We start from the raw sequence: 16,637 nt of genomic DNA on the forward strand, positions 1-16,637 counted from the left end.
AAGTACATATGTTGCAGATTTGGAAGGTGACTGTTCCCAGATGGAAGGTGACTGTTCCCAGATGGAAGGTGACTGTTCCCAGATGGAAGGTGACTGTTCCAGGATGGAAGGTGACTGTTCCCAGATGGAAGTTGACTGTTCCCAGATGGAAGGTGACTGTTCCAGGATGGAAGGTGGACTGTCCCAGATGGAAGGTGACTGTTCCCAGATGGAAGGTGACTGTTCCCAGATGGAAGGTGACTGTTCCAGATGGAAGGATTTGAGTAAACAGCCCTTAATGTAAAGGTACTCCAGATCCTGAAACTGAGAGAAAAAGCCCAGAGACATGGATCTATTTTCACCATGTGTCATAAATATGCAGAGGGTATTGATATTAGGGGAAGTCCAAGTAGATCCTCCTCGATGGCTGTGACATCTTGACAGGCAGCAGTGTAACGTTCTGCACGATGAGGTATTTGGCTGCAGATCCAGGTGGGAAAGTGTCCCAAGTCTTCACTACTGTCATAAATCTGGCATTTAGGATGCATCCATCCACTAGAACTCTGAATCCACAGGAACAGGACGGCAGGGTGGGAAAACATAGATCTCATCTCTTACAACGTCAGTCAAATCTACTGAGATAATTGTTAGAATAGTTTGGTTCCGGTGGATCTCTGTAGGACATTGGTTTGATACAGTAAATCCCTGCAGAAATTATGGCTACAGTATATGCAATTTCTTCCCTTTTTGAGTGGACACAAAGATCTTATCTAAATGGTGAAAAGCAACAGCTGTTAATCAGACTCACTTTCACTTAACATAGTGCACCAAGAGATAGTTTCTCGCTACGACCACACCGGCCTGATTACGCCTGATCTCGTCTTATCTCGGAACTAAGCAGGTTCGGCCTGGTTAGTACTTGATGGGAGACCGCCTGGGAATACCAGGTGCTGTAAGCTTTTTGTCAACTCTTTGTCCGTTTTTTCCCACAAGGCTGAATATGTGGCCCTTGCTTTGAATAAGTAAGCCAAGTTAGTTTGTATTTCATCCAACAATCGTTGCTACAATTATTTCTTACAGTATATGCAATTTCTTCCACTTTTTGAGTGACACAAAGATGCTTATCTAACTGGTGAAAATGCAACAGCTGTTAATCAGACTCACTTTCACTTAACATAGTGCACCAAGAGATAGTTTTCTCGCTTACGACCCACACCATCCGAGTACGCCTGATCTTGTCTGATCTCGAAGCTAAGCAGGGTCGCCTGTTAGTACTTGATGTGGAGACCGCCTGGGAATACCAGGTGCTGTAGCTTTTTGTCAACTCTGTCCTGTTTTTTCCCACAAGGCGAATATGTGCCCTTGCTTTGATAAGTAAGCAAGGTTAGTTTGTATTTCATCCACATCTGTGCTACAAATTAGTTCTACAGTTATGCAATTTCTTCCACTTTTTGAGTGACACAAATATGCTTATCTAATGGTGAAAATGCAACACTGTTAATCAGACTCACTTTCACTTACATGTGCACCAAGAGATAGTTTCTCACTTACGACCACACGGCCTGAGTACGCCTGATCTCGTCTGATCTCGGAAGCTAGCAGGGTCGGGCCTGGTTAGTACTTGGATGGGAGACCGCCTGTGAATACCAGGTGCTGTAAGCTTTGTCAACTCTTTGTCCGTTTTTCCCACAAGGCTGAAATATTGCCCTTGCTTTGAAATACTAAGCAAGTTAGTTTGTATTTCATCCAACAATCTGTGCTACAATTATTTCTATCAGTATTGCAATTTCTTCCACTTTTTGAGTGACCAAAGATGCTTATCTAAATGGTGAAAATGCAACAGCTGTTAATCAGACTCACTTTCACTTAACATAGTGCACCAAGAGATAGTTTCCTCGCTTCGACCACACCGGCCTGAGTACGCCTGATCTCGTCTGATCTCGGAAGCTAAGCAGGTCGGCCTGGTAGTACTTGGATTGGGAGACCGCCTGGAATACAGTTGCTGTAACTTTTTGTCAACTCTTTGTCCGTTTTTTCCACAAGGCGAAATATGTGCCCTGCTTTGAAATAAGTAAGCAAGGTTATTTGTATTTCATCAACAATCTGTGCTACAAATGATTTCTACAGTATATGCAATTTCTTCCACTTTTTGAGTGACACAAAATGCTTATCTAAATGGTGAAAATGCAACAGCTGTTAATCAGACTCACTTTCACTTAACATAGTGCACCAGAGATAGTTTCTCGCTTACGACCACACCGGCCTGAGTACGCCTGATCTCGTCTGATCTCGGAAGCTAAGCAGGTCGGGCCTGGTTAGTACTTGGATGGGAGACCGCCTGGGAATACCAGTGCTGTAAGCTTTTTGTCAACTCTTTGTCCGTTTTTTCCACAAGGCTGAATATGTGCCCTTGCTTTGAATAAGTAAGCAAGGTTAGTTTGTATTCATCCACAATCTGTGCTACAATTTTTCTACAGTATATGCAATTTCTTCCACTTTTTGAGTGACACAAGATGCTTATCTAAAATGGTGAAAATGCAACAGCTGTTAATCAGACTCACTTTCACTTAACATAGTGCACCAAGAGATAGTTTCTCGCTTACGACCACACCGCCTGAGTACGCCTGATCTCGTCTGATCTCGGAAGCTAAGCAGGGTCGGGCCTGGTTTAGTACTTGGATGGGAGACCGCCTTGGAATACCAGGTGCTGTAAGCTTTTGTCAACTCTTTGTCCGTTTTTTTCCCACAAGGCTGAAATATGTGCCCTTGCTTTGAAATAGTAAGCAAGGTTAGTTTGTATTTCATCCAACAATCTGTGCTACAAATTATTTCTACAGTATATGCAATTTCTTCCACTTTTGGAGTGACACAAGATGCTTATCTAAATGGTGAAAATGCAACAGCTGTTAATCAGACTCACTTTCACTTAACATAGTGCACCAAGAGATAGTTTCTCGCTTACGACCACACCGCCTGAGTACGCCTGATCTCGTCTGATCTCGGAAGCTAAGCAGGGTCGGCCTGGTTAGTACTTGGATGGGAGACCGCCTGGGAATACCAGGTGCTGTAAGCTTTTTGTCAACTCTTTGTCCGTTTTTTCCACCAAGGCTGAAATATGTGCCCTTGCTTTGAAATAAGTAAGCAAGGTTAGTTTGTATTTCATCCAACAATCTGTGCTACAAATTATTTCTACAGTATATGCAATTTCTTCCACTTTTTGAGTGACACAAAGATGCTTATCTAAATGGTGAAAATGCAACAGCTGTTAATCAGACTCACTTTCACTTAACATAGTGCACCAAGAGATAGTTTTTCTCGCTACGACCACACCGGCCTGAGTACGCCTGATCTCGTCTGATCTCGGAAGCTAAGCAGGGTCGGGCCTGTTAGTACTTGGATGGGCGACCGCCTGGGAATACCAGGTGCTGTAAGCTTTTTGTCAACTCTTTGTCCGTTTTTTTCCCACAAGGCTGAAATATGTGCCCTTGCTTTGAAATAACTAAGCAAGTTAGTTTGTATTTCATCACAATCTGTGCTACAAATTATTTCTACAGTATATGCAATTTCTTCCACTTTTTGAGTGACACAAAGATGCTTATCTAATGGTGAAATGCAACAGCTGTTAATCAGACTCACTTTCACTTACATAGTGCACCAAGAGATAGTTTCTCGCTTACGACCACACCGGCCTGAGTACGCCTGATCTCGTCTGATCTCGGAAGCTAAGCAGGGTCGGCCTGGTTAGTACTTGGATGGGAGACCGCCTGGGAATACCAGGTGCTGTAAGCTTTTGTCAACTCTTTGTCCGTTTTTTCCCACAAGGCTGAAATATGTGCCCTTGCTTTGAAATAACTAAGCAAGGTTAGTTTGTATTCATCCAACAACTCTGTGCTACAAATTATTTCTACAGTATATGCAATTTCTTCCACTTTTTGAGTGACACAAAGATGCTTATCTAAATGGTGAAAATGCAACAGCTGTTAATCAGACTCACTTTCACTTAACATAGTGCACCAAGAGATAGTTTCTCGCTTACGACCACACGGCCTGAGTACGCCTGATCTCGTCTGATCTCGGAAGCTAAGCAGGTCGGCCTGGTTAGTACTTGGATGGAGACCGCCTGGGAATACCAGGTGCTGTAAGCTTTTTGTCAACTCTTTGTCCGTTTTTTCCCACAAGGCTGAAATATGTGCCCTTGCTTTGAAATAAGTAAGCAAGGTTAGTTTGTATTTCATCCAACAATCTGTGCTACAAATTATTTCTACAGTATATGCAATTTCTTCCACTTTTTGAGTGACACAAGATGCTTATCTAAATGGTGAAATGCAACAGCTGTTAATCAGACTCACTTTCACTTAACATAGTGCACCAAGAGATAGTTCTCGCTTACTACCACACCCCCTGAGTACGCCTGATCTCGTCTGATCTCGGAAGCTAAGCAGGGTCGGGCCTGTTAGTACTTGGATGGGAGACCGCCTGGATACCAGGTGCTGTAAGCTTTTTGTCAACTCTTTGTCCGTTTTTTCCCACAAGGCTGAAATATGTGCCCTGCTTTGAAATACTAAGCAAGGTTAGTTTGTATTTCATCCAACAATCTGTGCTACAAATTATTTCTACATATATGCAATTTCTTCCACTTTTTTGAGTGACACAAGATGCTTATCTAATGGTGAAAATGCAACAGCTGTTAATCAGACTCACTTTCACTTAACATAGTGCACCAAGAGATAGTTTCTCGCTTACGACCACACCGGCCTGAGTACGCCTGATCTCGTCTGATCTCGGAAGCTAAGCAGGGTCGGCCTGGTTAGTACTTGGATGGGAGACTGCCTGGAATACCAGTTGCTGTAAGCTTTTTGTCAACTCTTTGTCCGTTTTTTCCCACAAGGCTGAAATATGTGCCCTTGCTTTGAATAAAGTAAGCAAGTTAGTTGTATTTCATCCACAATCTGTGCTACAAATTATTTCTACAGTATATGCAATTTCTTCCACTTTTTTGAGTGACACAAAGATGCTTATCTAAATGGTGAAAATGCAACAGCTGTTAATCAGACTCACTTTCACTTAACATAGTGCACCAGAGATAGTTTCTCGCTTACGACCACACCGCCTGAGTACGCCTGATCTCGTCTGATCTCGGAAGCTAAGCGGGTCGGGCCTGGTTAGTACTTGGATGGGAGACCGCCTGGGAATACCAGGTGCTGTAAGCTTTTTGTCACTCTTTGTCCGTTTTTTCCCACAAGCTTAAATATGTGCCCTTGCTTTGAAATAAGTAAGCAAGGTTAGTTTGTATTTCATCCAACAATCTGTCCACAAATTATTTCTACAGTATATGCAATTTCTTCCACTTTTTGAGTGACACAAAGATGCTTATCTAAATGGTGAAAATGCAACAGCTGTTAATCAGACTCACTTTCACTTAACATAGTGCACCAAGAGATAGTTTCTCGCTTACGACCACACCGCCTGAGTACGCCTGATCTCGTCTGATCTCGGAAGCTAAGCAGGGTCGGGCCTGGTTAGTACTTGGATGGGAACCGCCTGGGAATACCAGGTGCTGTAAGCTTTTGTCAACTCTTTGTCCGTTTTTTCCCACAAGGCTGAAATATGTGCCCTTGCTTTGAAATAATAAGCAAGGTTAGTTTGTATTTCATCCAACAATCTGTGCTACAAATTATTTCCAGTATATGCATTTCTTCCACTTTTTGAGTGACACAAAGATGCTTATCTAAATGGTGAAAATGCAACAGCTGTTAATCAGACTCACTTTCACTTAACATAGTGCACCAGAGATAGTTTTCTCGCTTACGACCACACCGGCCTGAGTACGCCTGATCTCGTCTGATCTCGGAAGCTAAGCAGGGTCGGGGCCTGGTTAGTACTTGGATGGAGACCGCCTGGGAATACCAGGTGCTGTAGCTTTTGGTGTCAACTCTTTGTCCGTTTTTTCCCCACAAGGCTGAAATATGTGCCCTTGCTTTGAAATAATAGCAGGTTAGTTGGTATTCATCCAACAAGCGGTGCCTACAATTTGGTCTACAGTATATGCAATTTCTTCCACTTTTTGAGTGACACAAAGATGCTTATCTAAATGGTGAAAATGCACAACTGTTATCAGACTCACTTTCACTTAACTAGTGGCACCAAGAGATAGTTCACGCTTACGACCACACCGGCCTGAGTACGCTGATCTCGTCTGATCTCGAAGCTAAGCAGGGTCGGGCCTGGTTAGTACTTGGATGGAGACCGCCTGGGAATACCAGGTGCTGTAAGTTTTTGTCAACTCTTTGTCCGTTTTTTTCCCACAAGCTTAAATATGTGCCCTTGCTTTGAAATACTAAGCAAGGTAGTTTGTATTTCATCCAACAATCTGTGCCTACAAATTATGGCTACAGTATATGCAATTTCTTCCACTTTTTGAGTGACACAAGATGCTTATCTAAATGGTGAAATGCAACAGCTGTTAATCAGACTCACTTTCACTAACATAGTGCACCAAGAGATAGTTTCTCGCTTACGACCACACCACCCCTGAGTACGCCTGATCTCGTCTGATCTCGGAAGCTAAGCAGGTCGGGCCTGGTTAGTACTTGATGGGAGACCGCCTGGGATACCAGGTGGCTGTAAGCTTTTGTCAACTCTTTGGCCGTTTTTTTTGTTCCCACAAGGCTGAAATATGTGCCCTTGCTTGAAATAAGTAAGCAAGGTTAGTTTGTATTTCATCCACAATCTGTCTACAAATTATTTCTACAGTATATGCATTTCTTCCACTTTTTGAGTGACACAAAGATGCTTATCTAATGGTGAAAATGCAACAGCTGTTAATCAGACTCACTTTCACTTAACATAGTGCACCAAGAGATAGTTTCTCGCTTACGACCACCACCAGCCTGAGTACGCCTGATCTCGTCTGATCTCGGAAGCTAAGCAGGGTCGGGCCTGGTTAGTACTTGGATGGGAGACCGCCTGGGAATACCAGGTGCTGTAAGCTTTTGTCAACTCTTTGTCCGTTTTTTCCCACAAGGCTGAAATATGTGCCCTTGCTTTGAAATAACTAAGCAAGGTTAGTTGGTATTTCATCCAACAATCTGTGCTACAAATTATTTCTACAGTATATGCAATTTCTTCCACTTTTTAGTGACACAAAGATGCTTATCTAAATGGTGAAAATGCAACAGCTGTTAATCAGACTCACTTTCACTTAACATAGTGCACCAGAGATAGTTTTCTCGCTTACGACCACCACTGCCTGATACGCCTGATCTCGTCTGATCTCGGAAGCTAAGCAGGGTCGGGCCTGGTTAGTACTTGGATGGGAGACCGCTGGGAATACAGGTGCTGTAAGCTTTTGTCAACTCTTTGTCCGTTTTTTCCCACAAGGCTGAATATGTGCCCTTGCTTTGAAATAACTAAGCAGGTTTTGTTTGTCCCATCCAACAATCTGTGCTACAAATTATTTCTACAGTATATGCAATTTCTTCCACTTTTTGAGTGACACAAAGATGCTTATCTAAATGGTGAAATGCAACAGCTGTTAATCAGACTCACTTTCACTTAACATAGTGCACCAGAGATAGTTTCTCGCTTACGACCACACCGCCTGATACGCCTGATCTCGTCTGATCTCGGAAGCTAAGCAGGGTCGGGCCTGGTTAGTACTTGGATGGGAGACCGCCTGGGAATACCAGGTGCTGTAAGCTTTTGTCAACTCTTTGTCCGTTTTTTCCCACAAGGCTTAAATATTGCCCTTGCTTTGAAATAACTAAGCAAGGTTAGTTTGTATTTCATCCAACAATCTGTGCTACAAATTATGGCTACAGTATATGCCATTTCTTCCACTTTTTGAGTGACACAAGATGCTTATCTAAATGTGAAAATGCAACAGCTGTTAATCAGACTCACTTTCACTTAACATAGTGCACCAAGAGATAGTTTCTCACTTACGACCACACCGGCCTGAGTACGCCTATCTCGTCTGATCTCGGAACTAAGCAGGTCGGGCCTGGTTAGTACTTGGATGGGAGACCGCCTGGAATCCAGGTGCTGTAGCTTTTTGTCACTCTTTGTCCGTTTTTTCCCACAAGCTGAAATATGTGCCCTTGCTTGAAATACTAAGCAGGTTAGTTTGTATTTCATCCAACAATCTGTGCTACAAATTATGTTTACAGTATATGCAATTTCTTCCACTTTTTGAGTGACACAAGATGCTTATCTAAATGGTGAAAATGCAACAGCTGTTAATCAGACTCACTTTCACTTAATAGTGCACCAAGAGATAGTTTTTCTCGCTTTCGACCACACCGGCCTGAGTACGCCTGATCTCGTCTGATCTCGGAAGCTAAGCAGGGTCGGGCCTGGTTAGTACTTGGATGGAGACCGCCTGGGAATACCAGGTGCTGTAAGCTTTTTGTCAACTCTTTGTCCGTTTTTTCCACAAGCTTAAATATGTGCCCTTGCTTTGAAATAACTAAGCAGGTTAGTTTGTATTTCATCCACAATCTGTCCTACAAATTATTGCTACAGTATATGCATTTCTTCCCCTTTTGAGTGACACAAAGATGCTTATCGAAATGGTGAAAATGCAACAGCTGTTAATAGACTCACTTTCCTTAACATAGTGCACCAAGAGATAGTTTCTCGCTTACGACCACACCGGCCTGAGTACGCCTGATCTCGTCTGATCTCGGACTAAGCAGGGTCGGACCTGGGTTAGTACTTGGATGGGAGACCGCCTTGGAATCCAGTTCTGTAACTTTTTTGTCAACTCTTGTCCGTTTTTTTCCAACAAGCTTAAATATGTGCCCTTCTTTTGAAATAAGTAAAGCAAGGTTATTGTATTTCATCCAACAATCTGCTACAAATTATTTCTACAGTATATGCATTTCTTCACTTTTTGAGTGACACAAAGATTCTTTATCTAAATGGTGAAAATGCAACAGCTGTTAACAGACTCACTTTCACTTACATAGTGCACCAAGAGATGTTTTCTCGCTTACACCACACAGCCTGAGTACGCCTGATCTCGTCTGATCTCGGAAGCTAAGCAGGGTCGGCCTGGTTAGTACTTGTGATGGGAGCCGCCTGGGAATACCAGGTGCTGTAGCTTTTTGGTCGACTCTTTGTCCGTTTTTCCCACAAGGCTTAAATATGTGCCCTTGCTTTGATAACTAAGCCAGGTTAGTTTGTATTTCATCCAACAATCTGTGCTACAATTATTCTACAGTATATGCAATTTCTTCACTTTTTGAGTGACACAAAGATGCTTATCTAAATGGTGAAAATGCAACAGCTGTTAATCAGACTCACTTTCACTACCTAGTGCCCAAGAGATAGTTTCCTCACTTACGACCAAACGGCCTGAGTACGCCTGATCTCGTCTGATCTCGGAAGCTAAGCAGGGTCGGGCCTGGTTAGTACTTGGATGGGAGACCGCCTGGGAATACCTGGTGCTGTAAGCATTTTTGTCAACTCTTTGTCCGTTTTTTTTCGCACAAGGCTTAAATATGTGCCCTTGCTTTGAAATAACTAAGCAAGGTTAGTTGATTTCATCACAATCTGTGCTACAAATTATGGCTACAGTATATGCAATTTCTTCCACTTTTTGAGTGACACAAAGATGCTTATCTAATGGTGAAAATGCAACAGCTTTTAATCAGACTACTTTCACTTAACATAGTGCACCAAGAGATAGTTTCTCGCTTTCGACCACACCGGCCTGAGTAACGCCGGCTCTCGTCTGATCTCGGAGCTAATCAGGGTCGGCCTGGTTAGTACTTGGATGGAACCCGCCTGGGAATACCATGTGCTTAAGGTTTTTGTCAACTCTTTGTCCGTTTTTTCCCACAAGGCTGAAATATGTGCCCTTGCTTGAATAACTAAGCAAGGTTAGTTTGTATTTCATCCAACAATCTGTCCTAACAAATTATGGCTACAGTATATATGCATTTCTTCCACTTTTTGAGTGACACAAAGATGCTTATCTAAATGGTGAAATGGCAACAGCTGTTAATCAGACTCACTTTCACTTAACATAGTGCACCAAGAGAGTAGTTTCTCTCTAAACTTTCAGCTCATACAAGGAGAAGACTGATCAGAGATGCAGCCAAGAGGCCCGTGATCACTCTGGATGAACTGCAGAGATCTACAGCTGAGGTGGGAGACTCTGTCCATAGGACAACAATCAGTCGTATATTGCACAAATCTGGCCTTTATGGAAGAGTGGCAAGAAGAAAGCCATTTCTTAAAGATATCCATAAAAAGGGTCATTTAAAGTTTGCCACAAGCCACCTGGGAGACACACCAAACATGTGGAAGAAGGTGCTCTGGTCAGATGAAACCAAAATTGAACTTTTTGGCAACAATGCAAAACGTTATGTTTGGCGTAAAAGCAACACATCTCATCACCCTGAACACCCCATCCCCACTGTCAAACATGGTGGTGGCAGCATCATGGTTTGGGCCTGCTTTTCTTCAGCAGGGACAGGGAAGATGGTTAAAATTGATGGGAAGATGGATGGAGCCAAATACAGGACCATTCTGGAAGAAAACCTGATGGAGTCTGCAAAAGACCTGAGACTGGGACGGAGATTTGTCTTCCAACAAGACATGATCCAAAACATAAAGCAAAATCTACAATGGAATGGTTCAAAAATAAACATATCCAGGTGTTAGAATGGCCAAGTCAAAGTCCAGACCTGAATCCAATCGAGAATCTTGTGGAAAGAAACTGAAAACTGCTGTTCACAAATGCTCTCCATCCAACCTCACTGAGCTCGAGCTGTTTTGCAAGGAGGAATGGGAAAAAATGTCAGTCTCTCGATGTGGCAAAAACTGATAGAGACATACCCCCAAGCGACTACAGCTGTAATTGCAGCAAAAGGTGGCGCTACAAAGTATTAACTTAAGTGGGCTGAATAATTTTGCACGCCCAATTTTCAGTTTTGATTTGTTAAAAAAGTTTGAAATATCCAATAAATGTCGTTCCACTTCATGATTGTGTCCCACTTGTTGTTGATTCTTCACCAAAAAAAATACAGTTTTATGTCTTTATGTTGAAGCCTGAAATGTGGCAAAAGGTCGCAAAGCTCAAGGGGGGCGAATACTTTCACAAGGCACTGTATGACCATAAATCTATCCTCCTGATTCCTGCATACAAGCAAAAACTAAAGCAGGAAGCACCACTGACTTGCTCAATACGTCGGTGGTCAGATGATGCGGATGCTACGCTTCAGGACTGTTTTGCTAGCAAAAACTGGAACATGTTACAGGATTCATCCAATGACATTGAAAAGTATACCACCTCATTCATCGGCTTCATCAATAAGTGCATCGACGACGTCGTCCCCACTGTGACCGTACGTACATATCCAAACCAGAAACCATGGATTACATGCAACATCCGCACCGAGCTAAAGACTAGAGCTGCTGCTTTCAAGGAGCGGGACACTAATCTGACCGCCTATAAGAAATCTTGCTATGCGCTCAGCCGAACCATCAAACAAGAAAAGATGCTCGTCGGATGTGGCAAGGGCTTGAAAACTATTACGGACTACAAAGAGAAAGCCAGACGCGAGCTGCCCAGTGAGCCAACGAGATGAGTTAAATGCATCGTGGAAAGCAGCACTGAAGCATTCACAAGAGCACCAGCTGTTTTGGATGACTGTGATAACGCTCTCGGTAGCCAGTGTGTGCAAGACCTCTAAATATGTTGCTAGTTGTTTAAATAAATGTATTTGCTAGTTGTTTAACTAAATGTAGTTGCTAGTAGTTTAACGAAATGTGTTGCTAGATTTTGAACAACATTTGTTGCTAGTTGTTGAAATAAATGTGTTGCTTGAGTGTTGCCTGTATATGATTCATTACACATGTATTTGATACAGTAGGGGGAGTATCGTAGGATAGTGAGTACAGTAGGATATCTAACAAGAGTGGAACAAAGCATGCAGCCCCAGAGTAATAATGTCATTATAGAGGCATGTCACAGGGCTCTGAAGAGGACTACAGCCCCAGAGTAATAATGTCATTATAGAGGCATGTCACAGGGCTCTGAAGAGGACTACAGGCCCAGAGTAATAATGTCATTATAGAGCCATGTCACAGGGCTCTGAAGAGGACAACAGCCGCAGAGTAATAATGTCATTATAGAGGCATGTCACAGGGCTCTGAAGAGGACTACAGCCCCAGAGTAATAATGTCATTATAGAGGCATGTCACAGGGCTCTGAAGAGGACTACAGCCCCAGAGTAATAATGTCATTATTGAGGCATGTCACAGGGCTCTGAAGAGGACTACAGCCCCAGAGTTATAATGTCATTATAGAGGCATGTCACAGGGCTCTGAAGAGGACTACAGCCCCAGAGTAATAATGTCATTATTGAGGCATGTCACAGGTCTCTGAAGAGGACTACAGCCCCAGAGTTATAATGTCATTATAGAGGCATGTCACAGGGCTCTGAAGAGGACTACAGCCCCAGAGTAATAATGTCATTATAGAGGCATGTCACAGGGCTCTGAAGAGGACTACAGCCCCAGAGTAATAATGTCATTATAGAGGCATGTCACAGGGCTCTGAAGAGGACTACAGCCCCAGAGTAATAATGTCATTATTGAGGCATGTCACAGGGCTCTGAAGAGGACTACAGCCCCAGAGTTATAATGTCATTATAGAGGCATGTCACAGGGCTCTGAAGAGGACTACAGCCCCAGAGTTATAATGTCATTATAGAGGCATGTCACAGGGCTCTGAAGAGGACTACAGCCCCAGAGTAATAATGTCATTATAGAGGCATGTCACAGGGCTCTGAAGAGGACTACAGCCCCAGAGTTATAATGTCATTATAGAGGCATGTCACAGGTCTCTGAAGAGGACTACAGCCCCCAGAGTAATAATGTCATTATTGAGGCATGTCACAGGTCTCTGAAGAGGACTACAGCCCCAGAGTAATAATGTCATTATAGAGGCATGTCACAGGGCTCTGAAGAGGACTACAGCCCCAGAGTAATAATGTCATTATAGAGGCATGTCACAGGGCTCTGAAGAGGACTACAGCCCCAGAGTAATAATGTCATTATAGAGGCATGTCACATGGCTCTGAAGAGGACTACAGCCCCAGAGTAATAATGTCATTATTGAGGCATGTCACAGGGCTCTGAAGAGGACTACAGCCCTTAGAGTAATAATGTCATTATAGAGGCATGTCACAGGGCTCTGAAGAGGACTACAGCCCCAGAGTAATAATGTCATTATAGAGGCATGTCACAGGGCTCTGAAGAGGACTACAGGCCCAGAGTAATAATGTCATTATAGAGCCATGTCACAGGGCTCTGAAGAGGACAACAGCCGCAGAGTAATAATGTCATTATAGAGGCATGTCACAGGGCTCTGAAGAGGACTACAGCCCCAGAGTAATAATGTCATTATAGAGGCATGTCACAGGGCTCTGAAGAGGACTACAGCCCCAGAGTAATAATGTCATTATAGAGGCATGTCACAGGGCTCTGAAGAGGACTACAGCCCCAGAGTAATAATGTCATTATAGAGGCATGTCACAGGGCTCTGAAGAGGACTACAGCCCCAGAGTTATAATGTCATTATAGAGGCATGTCACAGGGCTCTGAAGAGGACTACAGCCCCAGAGTAATAATGTCATTATAGAGGCATGTCACAGGGCTCTGAAGAGGACTACAGCCCCAGAGTAATAATGTCATTATAGAGGCATGTCACAGGGCTCTGAAGAGGACTACAGCCCCAGAGTAATAATGTCATTATAGAGGCATGTCACAGGGCTCTGAAGAGGACTACAGCCCCAGAGTAATAATGTCATTATAGAGGCATGTCACAGGGCTCTGAAGAGGACTACAGCCCCAGAGTAATAATGTCATTATAGAGGCATGTCACAGGGCTCTGAAGAGGACTACAGCCCCAGAGTAATAATGTCATTATTGAGGCATGTCACAGGTCTCTGAAGAGGACTACAGCCCCAGAGTTATAATGTCATTATAGAGGCATGTCACAGGGCTCTGAAGAGGACTACAGCCCCAGAGTAATAATGTCATTATAGAGGCATGTCACAGGGCTCTGAAGAGGACTACAGCCCCAGAGTAATAATGTCATTATAGAGGCATGTCACAGGGCTCTGAAGAGGACTACAGCCCCAGAGTAATAATGTCATTATAGAGGCATGTCACAGGGCTCTGAAGAGGACTACAGCCCCAGAGTTATAATGTCATTATAGAGGCATGTCACAGGGCTCTGAAGAGGACTACAGCCCCAGAGTAATAATGTCATTATAGAGGCATGTCACAGGGCTCTGAAGAGGACTACAGCCCCAGAGTAATAATGTCATTATAGAGGCATGTCACAGGGCTCTGAAGAGGACTACAGCCCCAGAGTTATAATGTCATTATAGAGGCATGTCACAGGGCTCTGAAGAGGACTACAGCCCCAGAGTAATAATGTCATTATAGAGGCATGTCACAGGGCTCTGAAGAGGACTACAGCCCCAGAGTAATAATGTCATTATTGAGGCATGTCACAGGGCTCTGAAGAGGACTACAGCCCCAGAGTAATAATGTCATTATAGAGGCATGTCACAGGGCTCTGAAGAGGACTACAGCCCCAGAGTAATAATGTCATTATAGAGCCATGTCACAGGGCTCTGAAGAGGACTACAGCCCCAGAGTAATAATGTCATTATAGAGGCATGTCACAGGGCTCTGAAGAGGACTACAGCCCCAGAGTAATAATGTCATTATAGAGGCATGTCACAGGTCTCTGAAGAGGACTACAGCCCCAGAGTAATAATGTCATTATAGAGGCATGTCACAGGGCTCTGAAGAGGACTACAGCCCCAGAGTAATAATGTCATTATAGAGGCATGTCACAGGGCTCTGAAGAGGACTACAGCCCCAGAGTAATAATGTCATTATAGAGGCATGTCACAGGGCTCTGAAGAGGACTACAGCCCCAGAGTAATAATGTCATTATAGAGGCATGTCACAGGGCTCTGAAGAGGACTACAGCCCCAGAGTTATAATGTCATTATAGAGGCATGTCACAGGGCTCTGAAGAGGACTACAGCCCCAGAGTAATAATGTCATTATAGAGGCATGTCACAGGGCTCTGAAGAGGACTACAGCCCCAGAGTAATAATGTCATTATAGAGGCATGTCACAGGGCTCTGAAGAGGACTACAGCCCCAGAGTAACAATGTCATTATAGAGGCATGTCACAGGGCTCTGAAGAGGACTACAGCCCCAGAGTAATAATGTCATTATAGAGGCATGTCACAGGGCTCTGAAGAGGACTACAGCCCCAGAGTAATAATGTCATTATAGAGGCATGTCACAGGGCTCTGAAGAGGACTACAGCCCCAGAGTAATAATGTCATTATAGAGCCATGTCACAGGGCTCTGAAGAGGACTACAGCCCCAGAGTAATAATGTCATTATAGAGGCATGTCACAGGGCTCTGAAGAGGACTACAGCCCCAGAGTAATAATGTCATTATAGAGGCATGTCACAGGGCTCTGAAGAGGACTACAGCCCCAGAGTAATAATGTCATTATAGAGGCATGTCACAGGGCTCTGAAGAGGACTACAGCCCCAGAGTTATAATGTCATTATAGAGGCATGTCACAGGGCTCTGAAGAGGACTACAGCCCCAGAGTAATAATGTCATTATAGAGGCATGTCACAGGGCTCTGAAGAGGACTACAGCCCCAGAGTAATAATGTCATTATAGAGGCATGTCACAGGGCTCTGAAGAGGACTACAGCCCCAGAGTAACAATGTCATTATAGAGGCATGTCACAGGGCTCTGAAGAGGACTACAGCCCCAGAGTAATAATGTCATTATAGAGGCATGTCACAGGGCTCTGAAGAGGACTACAGCCCCAGAGTAATAATGTCATTATAGAGGCATGTCACAGGGCTCTGAAGAGGACTACAGCCCCAGAGTAATAATGTCATTATAGAGGCATGTCACAGAGCTCTGAAGAGGACTACAGCCCCAGAGTGATAATGTCATTATAGAGGCATGTCACAGGGCTCTGAAGAGGACTACAGCCCCAGAGTAATAATGTCATTATAGAGGCATGTCACAGGGCTCTGAAGAGGACTACAGCCCCAGAGTTATAATGTCATTATAGAGGCATGTCACAGGGCTCTGAAGAGGACTACAGCCCCAGAGTTATAATGTCATTATAGAGGCATGTCACAGGGCTCTGAAGAGGACTACAGCCCCAGAGTAATAATGTCATTATAGAGGCATGTCACAGGGCTCTGAAGAGGACTACAGCCCCAGAGTAATAATGTCATTATAGAGGCATGTCACAGGGCTCTGAAGAGGACTACAGGCCCAGAGTAATAATGTCATTATAGAGGCATGTCACAGGGCTCTGAAGAGGACTACAGGCCCAGAGTTATAATGTCATTATAGAGGCATGTCACAGGGCTCTGAAGAGGACTACAGCCCCAGAGTTATAATGTCATTATAGAGGCATGTCACAGGGCTCTGAAGAGGACAACAGCCCCAGAGTAATAATGTCATTATTGAGGCATGTCACAGGGCTCTGAAGAGGACTACAGCCCCAGAGTAACAATGTCATTATAGAGGCATGTCACAGGGCTCTGAAGAGGACTACAGGCCCAGAGTAATA

General features: G+C 43.8%; 19 pseudogenes; all 19 read left to right on the forward strand.

The window, feature by feature from the left end:
- The first annotated feature begins 1,524 nt into the window (after positions 1-1,524).
- LOC116364382 (uncharacterized) lies at positions 1,525-1,641 on the forward strand (annotated as a pseudogene).
- A 583-nt stretch (positions 1,642-2,224) lies between these two features.
- LOC116364370 (uncharacterized) lies at positions 2,225-2,341 on the forward strand (annotated as a pseudogene).
- Positions 2,342-2,576: 235 nt separating this feature from the next.
- On the forward strand, positions 2,577-2,695 carry LOC116364374 (uncharacterized; annotated as a pseudogene).
- A 240-nt stretch (positions 2,696-2,935) lies between these two features.
- Positions 2,936-3,052, forward strand: LOC116364371 (uncharacterized; annotated as a pseudogene).
- Positions 3,053-3,296: 244 nt separating this feature from the next.
- Positions 3,297-3,413, forward strand: LOC116364376 (uncharacterized; annotated as a pseudogene).
- Positions 3,414-3,650: 237 nt separating this feature from the next.
- Positions 3,651-3,768, forward strand: LOC116364386 (uncharacterized; annotated as a pseudogene).
- Positions 3,769-4,009: 241 nt separating this feature from the next.
- On the forward strand, positions 4,010-4,124 carry LOC116364375 (uncharacterized; annotated as a pseudogene).
- Positions 4,125-4,363: 239 nt separating this feature from the next.
- Positions 4,364-4,478, forward strand: LOC116364384 (uncharacterized; annotated as a pseudogene).
- Positions 4,479-4,716: 238 nt separating this feature from the next.
- Positions 4,717-4,833, forward strand: LOC116364383 (uncharacterized; annotated as a pseudogene).
- Positions 4,834-5,072: 239 nt separating this feature from the next.
- LOC116364369 (uncharacterized) lies at positions 5,073-5,189 on the forward strand (annotated as a pseudogene).
- Positions 5,190-5,428: 239 nt separating this feature from the next.
- LOC116364372 (uncharacterized) lies at positions 5,429-5,545 on the forward strand (annotated as a pseudogene).
- Positions 5,546-5,782: 237 nt separating this feature from the next.
- On the forward strand, positions 5,783-5,901 carry LOC116364377 (uncharacterized; annotated as a pseudogene).
- A 237-nt stretch (positions 5,902-6,138) lies between these two features.
- LOC116364379 (uncharacterized) lies at positions 6,139-6,254 on the forward strand (annotated as a pseudogene).
- A 237-nt stretch (positions 6,255-6,491) lies between these two features.
- LOC116364378 (uncharacterized) lies at positions 6,492-6,609 on the forward strand (annotated as a pseudogene).
- Positions 6,610-6,850: 241 nt separating this feature from the next.
- On the forward strand, positions 6,851-6,970 carry LOC116364385 (uncharacterized; annotated as a pseudogene).
- A 240-nt stretch (positions 6,971-7,210) lies between these two features.
- LOC116364381 (uncharacterized) lies at positions 7,211-7,326 on the forward strand (annotated as a pseudogene).
- A 236-nt stretch (positions 7,327-7,562) lies between these two features.
- On the forward strand, positions 7,563-7,679 carry LOC116364380 (uncharacterized; annotated as a pseudogene).
- A 587-nt stretch (positions 7,680-8,266) lies between these two features.
- LOC116364387 (uncharacterized) lies at positions 8,267-8,384 on the forward strand (annotated as a pseudogene).
- Positions 8,385-9,319: 935 nt separating this feature from the next.
- Positions 9,320-9,437, forward strand: LOC116364373 (uncharacterized; annotated as a pseudogene).
- The last annotated feature ends 7,200 nt before the right edge of the window (positions 9,438-16,637 follow it).

Source organism: Oncorhynchus kisutch, unplaced genomic scaffold (genome assembly GCF_002021735.2).
Source record: "Oncorhynchus kisutch isolate 150728-3 unplaced genomic scaffold, Okis_V2 scaffold1071, whole genome shotgun sequence".
Classification (NCBI taxonomy): Eukaryota; Metazoa; Chordata; class Actinopteri; order Salmoniformes; family Salmonidae; genus Oncorhynchus; species Oncorhynchus kisutch.